Here is a 21,014-nt window from a genome sequence, read left to right on the forward strand (position 1 = left end):
GAAAGACATGCTTAAAAGTCTGACAGATCTTCCTTTCATAATATTTTTTTACCATTATGAACTTTTTTTTTTGACAATTTAGCTTAATTTTATAAATTTATTTATTTATTTATTTTTGCTGTGTTGGGTCTTCGTTTCTGTGCGAGTGCTTTCTCTAGTTGCGGCAAGTGGGGGCCACTCTTCATCACGGTGCGCGGGCGTCTCACTATCGCGGCCTCTGTTGTTGCGGAGCACAGGCTCCAGATGCGCAGGCTCAGTAGTTGTGGCTCACGGGCCCAGCCGCTCCGCGGCATGTGGGATCCTCCCAGACCAAGGCTTGAACCCGTGTCCCCTGCATTGGCAGGCAGACTCTCAACCGCTGCGCCACCAGGGAAGCCCTAGCTTAATTTTAATAAAATGTTTCCCAAGCATTATTTTAACCAGGTACCCAGGTTTAAGTTATGAACATTGACAGTGTCCATTTATATAACCAATACTTGAAGTTGTTAAAGACTTAACCGTTTTCTAATAATTAGCCTATTTTCTACACTGCTTATTCACATATGTCCATTAACAAATGGAATGTTGTCTGTTACATTTATTGGTTTGTGAGTGTTTTCTGGAAAACTGCAGTGTCTGTGAAGACCGATTTCCATGCTGGCATTGCATGCATCCAAATATTAATGCACAGAGGCACAGAATTAGAGCAACGAGAGCATATTCAAACACTAGCACGCCCCATCCCCCCTTTTATTGCTTGTTTTGCTTAGTACTTCTCAAAACAAAAATAAGAATCTCAAATTTAACGTTCAACTACCGAAGAAATAATAACAGCAGGGCACATACTTAGGGCTCGAATGAAATTTTAAGCACTAGCTGGAGCAAAACAGTAGACATTGGTTTATATATATATATATATATATATATATATATATATATATATATATATATATATATATATATATATATATATATACTACCTTGTTATCTAAAACTCTTCTCAACCAGGGTCTTCCAAACAAATTGTAAACTCATACCAGCATGATTTAGGTTCAAGCATACACATGGAAATAACAGTGTGTTCTTTGGGATTTTAAGTGAGTACAAACTCTGACTATCCAAATTTGAATTCAGGTCTTGAGGAAGTGAAAAGCTTGTTTGTACTAAGCAAGTGTGGTACACTTCTACTGAAGTAATCACTTGGGATGATTATATCTAGACTATCCTTGGTTTCATCCAGTAAAATGCAGAGGGTACAAACAGGAAAGCATGCCTGCCAGTTAAGGGTTCAACAATGCATGATTTTTATTCTCTTGCTCTGAGAGCTTGTATCAAAAAAATATATATTAAACCAAGGAAAATAACTGAAGATTTATGGGCCTCTTGTGCTTTAAAAAGGAAAATAAAAAAGTAGCCACTAATTCGCTCAGACAGAGCAGGCTTACACTGTCCTGTATTATGAAGATTTTAAGAATGTTTCTTAAGGTAGGAGGAAACGAAAACATTCACTATCCCTTTCCAGAATTTAAACAGAGGGCAGGAGACATTCTTTACACCCAAATAAAACTATGGCAGCAGTTCACATGTGACCAAGGTGAATGTAGAATGGAGATGTTCTAAACACAGCTAGGACTCTCAGCAAAGCTAATACACTAAAATCATATGATTACATTTTGAAAGAAAATGCACAAAAACCAAATAGGAATTTTGAGATTTTTCATTTGAAGTAAATCTTAATGCTATTAAATTCACAAATATGCTAATTTAAATACCCAATTCTATTATCTAAAACACACTTTGCAAACATACAAATATCTATTCTCTCCACATGTCAGAGCCCATTCATTTCATGGTTTGGAAATAGGGAGAATAGATCCCCTTAAACTGCAAGTCAGCATGTGTTTCTTTACAGTTAACTTTAGCAAAATTCATACAAAATAGTAGTTAACAATGATCTTCTTTACTTGTTAACTCACAAGGAAACACCTTCAAAACTGCATTTTGTTAAAGTTTCTGTACTAAAATGTAGAAAAACTGAACTACACAAATATTGAAAAGTTTAAAATTCCTTTTTTATTCCTGGTACCACTACCACAATTTACAGGGCAGTATACCTGATGTAATGAAAAGAAAAAGAAAAAGACAAAGCTACAACAGATAAAAGACCTCAGGAATGTACATCTAATTGACACTACATTGCATTAATCAATAGCTGCACTTTTTGCAAACTGTGGCTATGACAGTCCTGAACAAGAAGGGTTTCCTGTTTAAGCTGCAGTAACTTTTCTGACTATGGATCATCGTTCCTTCTGTGGCAGATTTTTACAGTTCCTCTAATGCATTTGGGACGACTGTCTCAAAGTAACCTGCAGCTTTCCTGACAACTCCTCGCTCTCTCTCCTGCTAAGAACTGTAGCCCTTTTCTCCTGAGTTTTTAGAACCTTCTGCTACCATATCCACCACTTCCACCACCAGATCCATAACCACCACCATAGGGACTTCCCGAGCTTCTTCCACCAAAACTGCCCCCTTTCATGGGTCCATAATTTGATTGCTGTTGTCCACTATAATTTCCAAAATCATTAGAGGTCCCACCACCACCATAGTTACCTCCAAAATTTCCTCCTTCATTGTAACCATCATATCCTCCACCACTGCCACCATATCCACCACCTTGGTTTCCATATCCTGGTCCACCACCACCATAGCCTCATCTACTACTGTAACCAGGACCACCACCATAATTACCACCGTCCCCTCCAAATCAATTATATCCACCATCACCTCCTCCATAACTACCTCTGGTGCCACCACCTCCACCACCATAGCCTCCTCTTCCACCAAAGTTTCCACCACGGCCAAAGTTACCTCCACCACCTCCAAAGTTTCCTCCACGACCCATAAAGTTGCCAGATCCACCTCCACGACCTCTTTGTGATCCAGCAGATTGCATTTCTTGTTTAGAAAGGGCCTTTTTAACTTCACAATTATGCCCATCAATAGTGTGGTATTTCTTAAAAAAATTTTTTTAAGTTTGCTGTTCTTTTTTATTTATTTATTTATTTATTTATTTATTTATTTATTTATTTATTTATTTATTTATTTATATTTATGGCTGTGTTGGGTCTTCGTTTCTGCTTTCCCCAATTGTGGCAAGTGGGGGCCACTCTTCATCGCGGTGCGCGGGCCTCTCACCATCGCGGCCTCTCCCGTTGGGGAGCATAGGCTCCAGACGCACAGGCTCAGCAGTCGTGGCTCATTGGCCTAGTCGCTCCGCGGCACGTGGGATCCTCCCAGACCAGGGCTCGAACCCGTGTCCCCCGCATTGGCAGGCAGACTCTCAACCACTGCGCCACCAGGGAAGCCCCGATAGTGTGGTATTTCTGAACAATCTTATCAACTGTATCATGATCATCAAAAGTTACAAAAGCAAATCCTCTCTTTTTTCCACTCTGCCTGTCTTCCATAACTTCTGTGGTTTCAATCTTGCCATACTTTTCAAAGTAGTCTCTCAAATTATATTCTTCTATATCTTCTTTAATACCACCAACAAAAATTTTCTTCACTGTTAGATGGGCACCAGGCTTTACAGAATCCTCTCTAGAAACAGCTCTCTTTGGTTCCACTACACGCCCATCAACCTTGTGTGGTCGAGCACACACTGCTGCATCCACCTCTTCAACACAAGAGTAAGTCACAAAAACAAAGCCCCTGGAACGTTTTGTTTGGGGGTCTCTCATCACCACACAATCTGTAAGTGTGCCCCATTTCTCAAAATGTTCTCTTAAGCTATCATCTGTAGTTTCAAAGCTCAGACCACCAATAAACAATTTTCTCAACTGTTCTGGTTCCTTAGGATCATGGCCCTCCTCCCCCCGGCGGCGGCGGCGGCGACGGCCAGAGTCGGGCTGGAGGCGACCAGGTGGCGGTTTTACCTCCATTTTGAGACCGGACTCGCCTCTTCCAACTCGAGTTCAATATGGGACCGACCATTATGAACTTTCTGATGGCGATTAAGATTTGAACTTCTTGCAAAAGCCTTCCTACATTCCTTGCATTCATAAGGTTTCTCACCAGCATGAATTCTTTGATGCAGAATAAGGTCTGAAGAATGAAGAAAGGCCTTCCCACATTTGTTACAAGTATATGGTTTATCACCAGTATGAATTCACTGATGCCAAGTCAGGTATATTACACAATTTAAAACTTTCCCACATTCATTACATTCCCAGCCTTTCTCACCAGTGTGAATTTTCTGATGTTGTGTAAGTACTGAATCTCTACTTAGGGTCTTTCCACATTCCTTACATTCATACAACTTTTCATCAGCATGAATTAACTTATGTCGAGAAAGCTCTGATGAACAACAAAAGACCCTTCCACATTCCTTACATCTGTAGGGTTTCTCAGCAGTATGAATCCTCTGATGTTGAGTAAGTTCTGAAGACTGACGTGAAGGCCTTCCCACATTCCTTACAAACACAGGGTTTCTCACCTGAATGAATTCTTTGATGTGCTGTAAGTATTGAGACAGTACTACAGGCTCTTCCACATCCCTTACATTTGTTGGGTTTCTCACCAGTATAAATCCTCTGATGCCGAATAAAGGCAGAAACATTGCTAAAAGCCCTAACACAATACTTACATTCATAAGGTTTCTCACCAGTATGAATTCTTTGATGTTGACTAAGGTATGAGGAATGATGAAAGGCTTTTCCACATTCTTTACATTCATTGGGCTTCTCACCTGTGTGAATCCTTTGATGTACTCTAAATATTGAACTAGTACTAAAGGCCTTTCCACATTCATTACATTCATAGGGTTTCTCAACAGTATGAATTCTCTGATGACGAATAAGGGCTGTACCATTATTAAATTCTCTAACACAATAATTACCTTTAAAGGACTTCTCGCTTGTATGAATGTTCTGATGTAGAAAAAAACGTGAGGCATTAGTAAAGGCCTTCTGACTTTCCTTAAATTTATTATATTTCTCCCTAGTTAAAATTATCTGATGTTGTATAAAGTCTGGGCCACTATTCAAAGACTTTCTACATTCTTCACATTCATAGGGTCTCATACTGATAGGCACTGTGTAATATAAACTAAGTTCTGAAGTGCTACTAAGGGACTTCTTGTATTCTTTATAATCATAGAATTTTTTGTCAGTATGACTTTCTTGATTTGTAGTAAGTTCTGAGTCTTGTCCATAGGTATTTTTATGTTTTCTGCATTCATAAAATTTCTCTTTAGTATTAAATGTTTTATGTAGAGAAAGAGATGTATGCTGAAAGAAAGTGGCAATGTCTTCAGAGGTACATGACACTTGGCTAAAATGTCTTTCCTGAGATCCCTGTTTAAGTCCATGCTTTGTAAACCCTTCCATTATAACCCATTGGGATGAATCTATTTCATAGTTATCCTTTTTCAGAGATACCTTCTGGTTCTCAAACCTAGATTTATATTCTGAAAGAAAACACAAATAAAAACATTCACTTTTTTTTCTTGGAAGATACAAAACTTTGAATAAAAAAGGGAGATTTACAGTGACATTAATGTCTATAAATGTGAATAGAATATGTAGTTTTGATATGGTGGTACAATTTGAAAAATAAAGAAAATGTAGAAATTGCAAAGTGATATAGGAAGGTAAGAGGGAAAGTGATTAGGAAAAGATTAAATCAGTGATTGTCAAATTTTGGAACAAATTCAAAGTATATTTTGGCAAAAGAAAAAGTTTGACAACATAGCCTTTCTCTCTCACACATTCAGTGTAGCAAATAAAAATGATACAACCACCATAGAGGGATATTTGCCAATTTCTAGCAAAATTTATCCTTTGACCCAGCAATCCCAGTTCTAGGAACCCAAACAGGTGCTCTCGGGAAAAAATCTGAAAATATTTATGCAGAAGCATATCCACCACAGAACTTGTTGTAAGAGCAAATGATTAGAACCAATCCAAATAGCCACTAGCTTGGTACTGCTCAAACTCATTATAGTACATGGACAAAATAGAGTTCTATGCAACTGCATAAAGAAATGAGAATTGGGCTTCCCTGGTGGCGCAGTGGTTGAGAATCTGCCTGCCAATGCAGGGGACACGGGTTCGAGCCCTGGTCTGGGAAGATCCCACATGCCGCGGAGCAGCTAAACCCGTGCACCACAACTACTGAGCCTGCGCGTCTGGAGCCTGTGCTCCGCAACAAGAGAGGCCGCGATAGTGAGAGGCCCGCGCACCGCGATGAAGAGTGGCCCCCGCTTGCCGCAACTAGAGAAAGCCCTCGCACAGAAACGAAGGCCCAACACAGCCAAAAATAAATAAATAAGTAAATAAATAAATAATTATTAAAAAAAAAAAAAGAAATGACAATCATCTAGGTATTCCTATGGAGTGATCTCCATGATGTATCTTTTTAGAGTGAAATAGCAAGGTGGAATAAACTATCTAGTGTATGCTACCATTTATATAAGAAAGGGAATGCATGAAGATATATACATATGTGTTCACATTAGAAAAAACAATGAAAGGATAAACCATAAAATTTATAAAAGATTTCATAGGTTGGAGGGAATGAAAACAGTGGAAGGGGAGAAGAATGGAAGCTAGGCATCTATGAATTTATGCTGTTTTGTAGGTCTGACATTGGAACTGTAAATTTTAATAAATTTGTAAAACAAAATTAAATAATAAATACAAAAATATAAAAACCAAAATTGAATAGATGAACCTTGTTAGGTTGTGCCATTGGGTTGTGCCATAAGCAGAGACAGAAAGTAATTCTAATGCTGCTGAAATACAAGATTTGATTGTACATTACTAGTGGGTTACCAAACACTATTGAAAATGTTGCATGGTAGTGATCTGAGTGTTCTTATTACTTAAAATGTACAGTATATTTTATGTACATTTTCCAAAAATATATTGAAAAAAATAAGAGGAACAAAGGGGAATAGTCTCAATTCATCTGATGAGGCTGGGTATAAAATGAGACAAGGACAGTATTTGAAAAAAAAATTATGATTCAATATAATTAATGGATATAGATGGGTATAGATTCTAAACAAAATATTACCAAATTGGATCTAGTAATTTAATTAAAAACCCCAAATCATCATGACAAATTGAATTCATTCTAGGAGTATCAAGTTAAATCATAAGAAAATTTGTTAATGTAGGTCATTAACAAAAAAAATAAACAAAATTCAGCATCCAGTTATAAAGTAAACTCTTATAAGTTATGAATAAAATAGAATTTCTTTATACTAATGAAGTGTATCCTCACAAAAATACAGAAAAAATACACATAACAATGAAAGTTTAAAATCAAGCCCAAATTCATCTTTGTGGTATTCTTTCCAAAAACCCCCAAATCCAATCTAATCATCAGAAAAACATCAGACCAATACAAATTGAGGTATATTCTACAAAATACCTGACAAGCATTTTGTCATAACTGTCAAGGTCATAAAAAACTAAGAAACTGTCATAGACCACGAGACATGACAGTAGGAAAAAGACATTAATGGAAAACCGTGAAATCTGAATACGTTCTACAGTTTAGTTAATAATAATGTATTGGACTCCCCTGGTGGCACAGTGGTTAAGAATCTACCTGCCAATGCAGGGGACATGGGTTCATTCCCTGGTCCAGGAAGATCCCACATGCTGCAGAGCAACTAAGCCCATGCACCACAACTACTGAGCCTGCGCTCTAGAGCCCATGAGCCACAACTACTGAGCCCATGTGCCGCAACTACTGAAGCCCGCGCACCTAGAGCCCGTGCTCCACAACAAGAGAAGCCACTGCAATGAGAAGCATGCATACTGCAACGAAGAGTAGCCCCCACTCACCGCAGCTAGAGAAAGCCCGCGTGCAGCAATGAAGACCCAATGCAGCCAAAAATAAATAAATTAATTAAATTCATTTAAAAAAAAGAGAAGCCACCGCAATGAGAAGCCTGTGCACCATAACAAAGAGTGGCCCCCACTCACTGCAACTAGAGAAATCCTGCACACAGCAACGAAGACCCAACACAGCCATAAATTAATTAATTAATTAATTAATTAATTAATGTATAAATCTTGGGTTCTTAGTTTTGATTAGTTTTGACAAATATACCACAACAATATAAGGGAAACTGACATTGGATGAGGGATATATAGGAACTCTTTACACTATTTTTGCAACTTTTTTGTAAATATAAAATTACTCCAAAATTTAAAGTTCTTTAAAAAAGAAGAAAAATTATGACCATAAAAATCATGAAAAAAGATGAAGACAGTAACACTACTTCTTTTTTTTATATTAAACTTAAAAAAATTTTTTTATTGGAATATAGTTGCTTTACAATATTGTGTTAGTTTCTACTGTACAGCAAAGTGAGTCAGTACATGTATACTTATGTCGCCTCTTTTTTGGATTTCCTTCCCACTTAGGGCACCACAGAGCACTGAGTAGAGTTCCCCATGCTATACAGTAGGTTCTCATTAGTTATATATTTTATACATAGTATGAATAGTGTATATATGTCAATCCCAATCTCCCAATTCATTCCACTCCCCTTTCCCCCTTGGTATCCATACGTTTGTTCTCTACATCTGTGTCTCTATTTCTGCTTTGTAAATAAGATCATCTATACCAATTTTTTCAGATTCCACATGTATGCATTAATATACAATATTTGTTTTTCTCTTTCTGACTTACTTCACTCTGTATGACAGTCTCTAGGTCCATCCACATCTCTACAAATGACCCAATTTCGTTCCTTTTTATGGCTGAGTAATATTCCATTGTATATATGTACCACATCTTCTTTATCCATTCCTCTGTTGATGGACATCTAAGTTGTTTCCATGTCCTGGCTATTGTAAATAGTGCTGCAATGAACATTGGGATGCTTGTGTCTTTTGGGATTACGGTTTTCTCTAGGTATATGCCCAGCCGTGGGATTGCTGGGTCACATGGTAGTTCTATTTTTAGTTTTTTAAGGAACCTCCATACTGTTCTCCATAGTGGCTGTATCAATTTACATTCCCGCCAACAGTGCAAGAGCGTTCCCTTTTCTCCACACCCTCTCCAGCATTTATTATTTGTAGATTTTGTGATGATGGCCATTCTGACCAGTGTGAGGTGATATCTCATTGCAGTTTTGATTTGCTCTTCTCTAATAATTGATGCTGTTGAGCATGTTTTCATTTGTTTGTTGGCCATCTGTATATCTTCTTTGGAGAAATGTCTATTTAGGTCTTCCACCCATTTTTTGATTGGGTTGTTTGGGGTTTTTTTGATATTGAGCTGCATGAGCTGCTTGTATATTTTGGAGATTAATCCTTTGTCAGTTGCTTCGTTTGCAAATATTTTCTCCCATTCTGAGGGTTGTCTTTTCGTCTTGTTTATGGTTTCCCTTGCTGTGCAAAAGCTTTTGAGTTTAATTATGTCTCATTTGTTTATTTTTGTTTTTATTTTCATTACTCTAGGAGGTGGGTCAAAAAAGATCTTGCTGCGATTTACGTCATAGAGTGTTCTGCCTATGTTTTCCTCTAAGAGTTTAATAGCGTCTGGCCTTACATTTAGGCCTTTAATCCATTTTGAGTTTATTTTTGTGTATGGTGTTCTAATTTCGTTCTTTTACATGTAGCTGTCCAGTTTTACCAGCACCACTTATTGAAGAGGATGTCTGCTCCATTGTATATTCTGGCCTCCTTTGTCATAGATTAGGTGACCATAGATGCGTGGGTTTATCTCTGGGCTTTCTATCCTGTTCCATTGATCTATATTTGTTTTTGTGCCAGTACCATTCTGCTTTGATTACTGTAGCCCTATAGTATAGTCTGAAGTCAGGGAGCCTGATTCCTCCAGCTCCGTTGTTTTTTGTTTTTTGTTTCCTCAAGATTGCTTTTGCTACTCGAGGTCTTTTGTGTTTCCATACGAATTGTAAAATTTATCTCGTTCTGTGAAAAATGCCATTGGTAATTTGATAGGGATTGCACTGAATCTGTAGATTGCTTTGGGTATATAGTCATTTTCACAATATTGGTTATTCCAATCCAAGAACATGGTATATCTCTCCATCTGTTTGTGTTGTCTTTGATTTCTTTCATCAGTATCTTATAGTTTTCTGCATACAGGTCTTTTGCCTCCTTAGATAGGCTTATTCCTAGGTATTTTATTCTTTTTGTTGCAGTGGTAAATGGGACTGTTTCCTTAATTTCTCTTTCTGATCTTTGGTGGTTAGTGTATAGGAATGCAAGATATTTCTGAGTAACACTACTTCTGTTGAACATTTCCTGGAAGGTGTTACCACTGCAGTAGTAAGACTAGAAAGAAGCATCCAAATTAGAAGCATAGGAAAACAAGAAAAAAACTGAAAATATTTGCAAATTTCACGATTAGTGAAAACTCTACTATTTATTATTCTACTAATTAATGAGTTGTGACAAAAATCAACACATATAATGCCAAGAAAGAAAAGTCAATTTTATATCTTTTTAAAATTTGCCACTGAATATATATGGAATGATTTCTACACATCTTATTAATAATAATAATAATAAAAAGAAAACCAGGACAGTAAAAAAGGATGCAGAAAGAATAATATCCCATGTAAAAGAGGAAAGAAGAATTGAGAATATAAATGTGAGCGTGCTTTGACAAAACAAAACAAAAACGATAAATCTGACTAGACATACAACAAAAGGTTAACTAGAGTGGGGATGGCAATGGATGAAGCAGTTAAGTATTCAAGCATGACTCCTCTAAGTATAATTTTTATATAGTTTTGAGTTGTTTTTTTTTTTATGGCCATAACAGCAGCATTTTCCTGTCAGGCCTGATGTGTTTTTTTTTTTTTTTTTTTTTTTTGGCTGCATTGGGTCTTCGTTGTGGTGCATGGGCTTCTCATTGCAGTGGCTTCTCTTGTTGTGGAGCACAGGCTCTAGAGCACAGGCTCAGTAGTTGTGGCGCACAGGCTTAGTTGCTCCGTGGCATGTGGGATCTTCCCAGACCAGGGTTCAAACCTGTGTCCCCTGCATTGGCAGGCGGATTCTTAACTACTGTGCCACCAGGGAAGCCCTAGTTTTCACTTTTGAACCATATATATGTTTTATATATTCCAAATATAAACTAAAAAAATCTAAACTCAGCAATTAAACTGTATATTAAATTGAAAATGCAGAGAAAAGTATTAATGTAATAAGTTTTCAAACTGTACTCTGGAAATCCTTAGTGTAACATATTCTAAGCAAGAAACAAAAGAAAAAGAAAAAAGAAAAAAAAACAAAAGAGCAAGAAATCTTGAACATGACTTAAATTTTTTGGTCAGTAGTTGTGTTGGTATTCTAATTCTGAAAGTATTCTGTGGCACTTAGGAGAGAAGATTTGAGCAAATATACTCATGTTGTGGGAAATAGGGATTTTTCCCTGTTCAAGGGAAAGTTATAAAATTGAAATGCAGGAAAGTGAGACAGAACCTTGTCTTTTGGATCTGAATTAGAGTTATTAGAATGATTCAATGACAAAAACATCTTTCCTGACTCTTTCCACTGAATGGGTATAGAAGCAATGACAGCTCAGTAGTAGTGATACTCAGATATTGGTTGATGAACACCATTCCCTATTAAAAGAAACTAAAGCTTCTTAATGAGCTGGCTAATTCCAAGCACAGAGATTATTCAGTAGTGATAAGGGGGGAAATGTATCTTCCAATGCAAAGATCTGACAGTCATTTCCATAACTACTTGATCAAAATTACCATCAGTGCGATGAGAACACTTCACTTTGCCTCCTAATAAGATGAATTAAGAAGTACACAACCCTACCTGAGTATCAGATCAGACCCAAAATTTTTTAATGGGAATGTAATCATTGGTGGCAATTAGATAAATCCTGAATGCAAAACACTCTAAGACAGTTTGGCGTTCACTTTAAAAGGTTCTTCTTTTGGGGACTTCACTGGTGGTCCAGTGATTAAGACTCCATGCTCCCAATGCAGGGGGCCTGGGTTCAATCCCTGGTCAGGGAACTAGATCCCGCATGCCACAACGAAGATCCCACACGCAGCAGACAAAGTTCCTGCGTGATGCAACTAAGAACCAGTACAGCCAAATAAATAAATAAATAAATATTAAAATAAAATGTTCTTATTTTGAAAAACATAGAATTTATTTATTTTTTTAAAAGGTACACATTCCAGAAGATGATGTAATAAAATTGAACACAGGCATTATATGCATTGCTGGGAAAAAGTTTTAGAATTTTCCTGCAAAAGGGAATTCCCTGGCAAGTCCAGTGGTTAGGACTCAGTGCTTTCACTGCCGGGGCCTGGGTTCGATCCCTAGTCCGGGAACTGAAATCCCACAAGCCGTACTGTGTGGCCAAAGGAAAAAAAAAAAAAAAAAAAAAAAGAATCAAGAAATTATGGGGGAAAATCCATTTACAACAAAAGGTATAGAAAAATGGCAATTTTAATTAGAAATTGAAATTGGAAGATTTGGAAGGCAACCTAATTATTCATAAACTGATATATTATAATGTATCTATATTATAATACTGATATAATATATAAAAGTTTATTGGGATAGGAAGGCATATGATATAGTATTTTAGAGGAAATTCATGATGCATTTATATACATCTAATGTGTATATATATATAGAGAGAGAGAGACACACACACACAGATACATAAATGCATGTAATATGTGTTCTATAGCTAGCTATTTCTTTATGGACTGTAAAAACTCATTTTCAAATTAATTTTTTAAACTTAACTTCTATCTGTTCACCTGTAATTCAGATAAAAACATGTCCATTATGTCTACACCCTTTTGATTTGATTTGGAGAGGCAACATAGCTTAGGAGCTTGGAACACGTACAGCTTGGGTTCAGACCTTATCTCCAAAACTTACTAGCTGTTGACCTTGGACAAGTTACTTCAAGTCCTTGTGCCTCAGTTTCCTCTTCTGTAAGTGGGGGAAAAAAGTATTAAAAAAAATAAAAATCATGTCACAGCTCTGCTTAAAATCTTCTATTTATGTCCCATTTTACTCAGAAAAAGTTCAACCACAATTTACAAGGTCACCATAAACTGACTCTTTCCAACATACACCTCTCTGATCACATCTCATACTCCTTTCCTTGTTTACTCTGTCTTAGACAGATTGGCCCTTGGTGCTTCTCATACACAATGAGCCTGCCTGCCTCAGGACTTTTGTAGTTACTGTGCCCTCTGCCTTAAATCATCCTTCACTCCCACTCTATTACATTGACTGCATGTATTAATGCGATTGCTTGATCATCAACCTTTACCTCAATCTTTTCTCATCTGCAATCTTTGCCTTCTCATTACAAGCACATAACCTTTACACCCCAAACTCTCTACCAAGGTGACTGCAATCACTCCCAAGGCTCCAACTATTATAGCTCTGTGAGGCTTTTCCACCTTTCAATCTTAGCCATTTCTTCTGGTTGCAATATGTGAACTCCTCTTACAATTAATTGTACTTTTTGAATGATTTGAAAAGATATTTTCCCAATCCTCAGGCTATACATTTCTTAATAGCTCATATTATTTTATAACCTCTATGTCTCCTAGAAAAATATCCTCCACAACATAGAATATAAGGGAGTGTCGGTTGAAAGAATGAATACATAATAAAGTAATGAATCCAAAAACTAAATATACTAAATACCAAAACGTTCAAGGGAGTGACACATATATAAACCAAAAGACAAAAGAGAGTGAACCAATAAGAAGGAATAAGATCCCAAATAAAGGTAGAAGCTTGTCATCAGAATCACCTGCTATGAATAGGAGGGAAAAATGAGAGAAAAGAAGCAGAGATAGGGTTATCTTGGAAGTGGAGGTGTGGGCATTTGGAAGCTCATAGTGAGGTTTACTTTTCTATATAGTTGTGGACCTCTGAGGGGAGATTTCCCAAAATATCTCAAAGACATGGTCTCCTCATTGAACAGCTAAGTTATGTCCTGCACTCCTCTCCTCTTGCATGACCATCAGTCGCTTACCTAGATACAGGCCCCTTGTCAGCTCACTGTCAAAAACACCCCAAGGCTCCTTCCCTTGCTCCAATAAAGAAATCACTTCTGGCTTGGCAATGGAAAGTCCTACTCATGAGAGAAGAAAGATTTTTATGTTGTAGATGTTCCAGCACTCAAATCCTGTCCTGTGATCAGCAAATAAAGGAGGATGTCACTATTGCAAGGGCCACAAAAAGCAGAGAAGATGGAACCTTGGCCTTAGGCCCAATGATGCTGCCCAGACTCTGCAAAGCTCAAGCCATTTCTTTAGGAATAGGGAGAAGAAATGCATAGGATATATGAAAGGCGTTGAAAAATTCTTCTTGGGGGAAGCACATAATCCAGAGGGCAAACTAAGACTTTTTGTAGATAGTTGTGCTTACCGACTGAGACCAGGTTGCTATAATTCTCCAACATTACATATCTGTACAAATTCCTTTGAGTTGAGTCCAGGCATTCTCAGTCCTCCTGAGAGAAGTCTATGGACACATCCTTGAATATCACAAATTCCTGAAATGAAAATTGTGTAATGAAAATAAATGATTTCAAGATGGAATGAAAGACAAAAAAAAAAGATAAAAGTAGAGGAAGTACAGGAGAATTTTACAGGAAAGAAGAGAAATGGAAAGCAAACAGTTTGGGGTCAATGCCTGTGATGTGAGTGAAGAATAGAGAGTTAGTGTTAATCAGTGAGCAGGTCTCACACAACCCAGTTCTTTCAGACAAAAACTCCTGTGCACAGTGAGGATTCTGAGACCCTTTCTGATTTAAAAGTATACTAAATTCATTTAAGACGAATATCCCAATTAAAAAGCCAACAGGCATATAGTATATTCTCAATAAAGAGGAGTACCCTCCTGCTTCCTCCTCTCCCCTGAAAACTCAAGTTATAAATAATTGGTAGCCCCTTGGCAGGGTATCAAAGGATAGAATTTTACAATAATAGGAATATAAAGAAGACCCGAACATTTTCAACAATCAGAAAACAGGTCACATGAAGGCACCAGGAAACAGAAACACAATGGCCTGCTTAATAGTACCCTGAAATGAAAAAACAAGTGAACAAAAGAAGAAAAACCAAAAAAATGTGATGAATTTTTCAATAATAAGAGAGAAATGAGTTCTTGACTAGAGTTACTTATCCAGCCAAAATTCACACTAATGTGAGGGTTGTATAGGACATTTCTAGATAAGCAAAGGCTCAAATATGTATCTCCTATGAACGCTTTTTCTTTCTTTTTCCTCTTTTATTGTTTTTCCTTTTATTTAAAACAGATTTTTCAGCTTTAATGAGATATAATTGACAAATAAATTGTACCTATTTAAAATATACAAAGTGATGATTTGACATACATATACTTTGTGAAATGATTACCACAACAAGGTTATTTAACATATCCATTGCCTCAAATACTTACCTTTCTTTTTTGTGGGGTGGGGGGGGGTGAGAATACTTAAGGTCTACTCTCTTAGAAAATTGCAAGTACAGTATAGTCACCACAATGTACATTAGATTCCCAGAGCATCTTATAAATGAAGGCTTGTACCCTTTGACCAGCATATCCCTATCTCCTCCACCCTCCAGCCCCTAATAACCACACCATTCTATTCTGCTTCTATGAGTTGGACCTTTTCTTTTTTTTTTTTTTAGATATACACATAAATTAAACCATATAGTATTTGTCTTTGGCCAATTTCACTTAGCATAATGTACTCTAGATACAGCCATGTTGTTGCAAATGGCAGAATTTCCTTCCTTCTCATAGCTGAATAATATTCCATTATATGTATGTATATCTAGCTATCTATCAATAGAAAAAGAAAAAGAAAAAGATTCAACATAGCAGAGTGGCAAGAGAAGGTCCCAGTGAGTGATGAATATCTCATATCCATTTTATCTGTTCATCCATCAATGGACACTTAGGTTGTTTCCATATCTTACTGTGAATAATGCTGCAATAAAAATGAACATGGGAGTGCAGATAACTTTTCAAGATACTGATTTTGTTTCCTTTGGATATATACCCAGAAATGGGACTGTTGGATTATATAAGGGTTCTATTTTTAATTTTTTGAGGAATCTCCATACTGTATTCCATAATGGCTTTACCAATTTTCATTCCAAATAACAGTGTACAAAGATTTCCTTTTCTCCACATTCTCGCCAACACTTATCTGTTGTCTTCTTTAAAAATATTTATTTATTTATTATTTTTTTTAGGCTGCCCTAGGTCTTAGTTGCGACACATGGGCTTCTTAATTTGCGGCATGTGGACTCTTAGTTGTGATACGCATGTGGGATCTAGCTCCCCAACCAAGGATCGAACCCTGGCCCCCTGCATTGGAAGTGCGGTGTCTTACCCACTGGACCACAAGGTAAGTCCCTGTTACATTTTTTAAAATTAATTTTTATTGGAGTAGAGTTGATTTACAATGTTGTGTTAGTTCTTGCTGTACAGCTAAGTGAATCAGTTATACATATATCCACTTTTTTTTAGATTCTTTTCCCATATAGGTCATTACAGAGTATTGAGTAGAGTTCCCTGTGATATGTTGTCTTTTTGATAGAAGCCATCCTAACAGGTATGAGGTGATATTTCAATGTGGTTTTGATTTGCTTTTCCCTAATGATTAGTGATGTTGAGCCCTTTTATGTACCAGATGGCCATTAATATATATTCTTTGGAAAAATGTCTAATCAGGTCCTTTCCCCATTTTTTAATGAGGTTATTCACTTTTTGTTTGTTTTTGCTGTTGAGTTGTATAAGTCTTTATATATCATGGATATTAATAGCTTTATCAGACATGTGGTTTGCAAATATTTTCTCTCATTCTGTATGTTGCCTTTTCATTTTGATGACTGTTTCCATTGCTGTGCAAAAGCTTTTTAGTTCGGTGTAGTCCCACTTGTTTATTTTTGCTTTTGTTGTCTGTGCTTTTGGTGTGATATCCAAAAAATCATTGCCCAGACCAGTGTCAAGAAGCTGTTCCCTATGGTTTTTTCTAATAGTTTCTTCTAATAGTTTTATGGTTTCAGACCTTACATTTTCTTCACTTTTTATCATTCTTTTTTCTTTGTTCCCCTATGAGTTATTTCAAATGACCTATCTATGACCTCACAGATTCATTCTTCTGCTGGATTAAGTCTGCTGTTGATGCTCCCTATTGCATTTTTCATTTCATTCATTGCTTTCTTCAGCTCGAAAATTTGTTTGGTTCTTTTTTATGATTTCTATCTCTTTGTTAAACTTTTTGTACATTTTTAAAATTTCATTGAATTGTCTTTCTGTGTTTTCTTTTTTCTCACCAAACTTCCTAAGAACAAATATTTTGAATTCTTTATCAGGCAAATTGCAGATCTCCATTTCTTTGGGGATGGTTACTGGAAGATTATTGTATTCCTTTGGTGGTATCATGTTTCCTTGATTTTTTGTGTGTGTTCCTTGAAGTCTTATGTCATGTTCACATTTGAAGGAGTCTCTTCCTCCAGTCTTTACTGAATGGCTTTGGGAGGGAAATACTTTCTTTCAGCCTTTTCTGTGGACTTCTTTTTTCTAAGAGAGTAGTAGAGGTTGTGTTATATTAAGATCAAGTACTAAAAGAGCAAAGAGTTACACAAGGAATCAGGGGGAAAAAAGCAACATGGCAGAGGGGCAAGAGAAGGTCTCAGTGTAAATATAAACCAGGAAAACTAGGACATCAGCTAGGAAACAGAGATAAAGAAAAATCTGTCCAGATGGAAGCAGTGGGCACATGGAAGACCATGAGAGACTCTCCAGGAAATAATGTTTGACTATGTGAAAATTGCTATTAATATATATTACATATTAATAATATATAACATAGGGACTTCCCTAGTGGTGCAGTGGTTAAGAATCTGCCTGCCCATGCAGGGGACACGGGTTCAAGCCCTGGTCCAGGAAGATCTCACATGCTGTGGAGCAACTAAGCCTGTGCGCCACAACTACTGAGCCTGCACTCTAGAGCCTGCAAGCCACAACTACTGACCCACGTGCCACAACTACTGAAGTCCATGTGCCTAGAGCCCATGCTGTGCAACAAGAGAAGCCACTGCAATGAGAAGCCCACACACTGCAACAAAGAGTAGCCCCTGCTCACTGCAACTAGAGAAAGCCTGCGCACAGCAACAAAGACCCAATGCAGCCCCCCCCAAAAAAAGCAAAAGAAACTAACACAACATTGTAAATCAACTATACTTCAATAAAAAAATTTAAAAAAATAATAATATATAACATATAATATGTAATTAACATAAATATAAATATTAAAATGCTATTAATATATATAAATATTAATAATATATTAGGAACATTGTTACATTTTGAACAATACTTACTAGAAAGCTAGGCAAAAAATTAAAATTAAAAAATCCACCCAGAAAATTAACTTCAGAAAAAAATGAAAATTTATACAAACATCTCACAAGATGACTATTTAGTAATGACTTTTTGCTTCAAAAGCTTTCAAAAGTTAAAGCACTTTTTCTACAATGATGCTTTTCTTCTTTCAAAATAGTGACTTTTACTCCAAAACACACTAAATAAATACATTATAAGAACTGATATGAGAACATTATATGGTTTTAGGCAAAGTCAAACATCAATTTATTCTATACAACCATTTTCAGTTAGAGAACATCATATGGAACACATTTACAATGTTGTGACATTTGGATGAACTTCAACTATTCTGTTGCATACTTTGGCAGGTGAGAAGAGTGAAGAGAGTGTTGTCCAGCACTCTTTGGAATGTTATGCATATGTACTGTTTCAACACACTGTCATGCTTACCCTGTATTTTGCCTTAAGGTAGTTTGTATGTGTGCTATTTATTTTAAAGCTTATAAGATAACAAGGAGCCCGAATAAGGTTGAAAAATTGGTGATGAAAATGGTGCAGAAAGAAAAATATATATTCAAATATATATTCAATTGCTTCATAAGTTACAATATGAAAATAATTGGAAATATGGGAGCAAATGCCATTAGTTGATGGTAAGTGCCTTTTGGGAGTAGGGCTGAAACTACATGACAATACTTGAAGTTTAAAGTTTGGTGGAGACTTTAGAGTTTTCTACATACCCAAAGTATGTCATCTGCAAATAGTGACAGTTTTACCTCTTCCCTTCCAATGTGAATGCCTTTTATTTCTTTTTCTTGTATGACTGCTATGACTAGGACATCCAATACTATGTTAAATAGAAGTGATGAGAATATGCATCCTTGTCTTGTTCCTGAATTTAGAGGGAAGTCTTCCAGCCTTTCACTGTTGGGTGTGATGTTAGCTGTGGGCTTGTGCTAAATGGCCTTTATTGAGATAGGTTCCCTCTATACCAACTTTGATGAGTGTTTTTATCATGAGTGAATGTGAATTTTATCTAACAGTTTCTCTGCATCTACTGACACAATCCTTTTGTTAATGTGGTGTATCATATTGATTGATTTGTGAATATTGAACCAGCCTTGCATTTCTGGAATAAATCCCACTTGATCATGGTGTTATGATCCTTTTTATATACTGTTGGATTCAGTTTGCTAATATTTTATTGAGGATTTTTGCATCTACATTCATCAAAGATATTGGCCTGTAATTTTTTCTGTAGTGTCTTTGTTTGGTTTCAGTGTCAGGGTAATGATGGCCTCATAGAATGAATCTGAGAGTGTTCCATCCTCTTCAATTGTTTTGAATAGTTTGAGGAGGATAGGTATTAGCTGTTCTTTACATGTTCTGTAGAATTCCCCTGTGAAATTGTCTGGTCCTAGACTTCTGTTTGCTGGGAGTTTTATTATCACAAATTCAATTTCACTACAAGTGATCAATTTGATCAAATTGTTTCTTCTTGATTCAGCCTTGGCAGGTTTGTGTTTTTAGAAATTTGTTGCTTCTATGTTGTCCAATTTGTTGGCATATAATTCTTCGTAGTATTCTCTTATGATTTTTTGTATCTTTGTGAGGTATCAGTTGCTATTTCTCCTCTTTCATGTCTTATTTATTTAGGTCCTCTCTCTTCTTGGTGAGCCTTGCTAAAGGTTTATCAATTTTGTTTAACTTTTTAAAAAACCATCTCTTGGTTTCATTGACCTTCTCTATTATTTTGTTGTTGTTGTGTTGTTTCTATTTTATCTATTTCCCCTCTGGTCTTTATTATTTCCTTCTTTCTGCTCACTTTGGGGTTTGTTTGTTCCTTTTCTAATTCCTTTAGATAGTTGGTTAGGTTGATTATTTGAGATTTTTCTTGTTTCTTGAGGAAGACCTGTATCACTATAAACATCCCTCTTAGAACTGCTTTTGCTGCATCCCATAGATTTTGGAGACTTGTGTTTCCATTTTCATTTGTCTTGAGGTATTATCTGATTTCCTCTTTGATTTCTTCATTGATCCATTGGTTTTATGGTAGCATGTTGTTTAGTCTCTACATATTTATTCTTTTCCCATTTTTCTGTTGATTTCTAGTTTCATACTGTTGTGGTCAAAGAAAATGCTTGATATAATTCCTATCCTCTTAAATTTATTGAGACTTGTTTTGTGGCTCATCATGAGATTTATCTTGGAGAATGTTACATGTGCACTTGAAAAGAATGTGTATTCTGCAGATTTTGGATGTAATGTCCTGTAGATATCTATTAAGTCCAACTGGTCTATTGTGTCATTTAAGACCACTGTTTCCCTATTGATTTTCTGTCTGGATGATCTGCCCATTGATGTAAGTGGGGTGTTAAAGTCCGCTACTATTATTATATTATTAACAGTTTCTCTCTTTCTGTCTGTTAGTGTTCGCTTTATATGTTTAGGTGCTCCTGTATTGGGGACATATATGTTAACGAGTGTAATATCCTCTTCTGATTGATCCCTTTATCATTATATAATGCCCTTATTTGTCTTTTGGTATAGACTTTGTTTTAAAGTGTTTTTTGTGATATGAGAATTGCTGCTCCCCCTTTCTTGACGTTTCCGTTTGCATGAAATGTCTTTTCC

At 36.4% G+C, this 21,014-nt stretch overlaps 2 protein-coding genes and 1 pseudogene across 8 annotated transcripts in view; 1 reads left to right on the plus strand and 2 right to left on the minus strand.

The window, feature by feature from the left end:
• ZNF790 (zinc finger protein 790) overlaps positions 1 to 21,014 on the plus strand; it is a 95,077-nt gene that overhangs the window by 22,694 nt on the left and 51,369 nt on the right. For 2 of the 3 annotated variants that reach the window (XM_082367337.1, XM_082367336.1), the window contains exon 2: positions 16,241 to 16,395. The gene's annotated coding sequence lies outside the window, so the exon portion shown is untranslated. Of the gene's footprint in view, positions 1 to 4,099; positions 4,166 to 16,240; positions 16,396 to 21,014 lie in introns of those variants that run through there. The other variant, XM_082367339.1, reaches the window with a different exon arrangement.
• The window catches only part of ZNF345 (zinc finger protein 345), a 50,889-nt gene that overhangs the window by 9,214 nt on the left and 20,661 nt on the right, over positions 1 to 21,014 (minus strand). The window contains exons 3-4 of one of the 4 annotated variants that reach the window (XR_014237535.1): positions 14,403 to 14,529; positions 12,891 to 12,944 (exon numbers count right to left, since the gene is read on the minus strand). The exons of 1 other annotated variant lie outside the window; for it this stretch is intronic. The gene's annotated coding sequence lies outside the window, so the exon portion shown is untranslated. Of the gene's footprint in view, positions 1 to 12,890; positions 14,530 to 21,014 lie in introns of all 4 variants that reach the window. 2 more of the 4 variants (XR_014237534.1, XR_014237536.1) reach the window with 2 other exon arrangements.
• Positions 563 to 3,921, minus strand: LOC309616646 (heterogeneous nuclear ribonucleoprotein A3-like; annotated as a pseudogene). Its single transcript has 2 exons — positions 3,360 to 3,921; positions 563 to 2,992 (listed from the first exon to the last, which is right to left on the minus strand). The product of its transcript is annotated as a heterogeneous nuclear ribonucleoprotein A3-like (transcript).

The sequence above is a fragment of the Balaenoptera borealis genome (genome assembly GCF_965194805.1).
Source record: "Balaenoptera borealis genome assembly, chromosome: 19".
Lineage (NCBI taxonomy): Eukaryota > Metazoa > Chordata > Mammalia > Artiodactyla > Balaenopteridae > Balaenoptera > Balaenoptera borealis.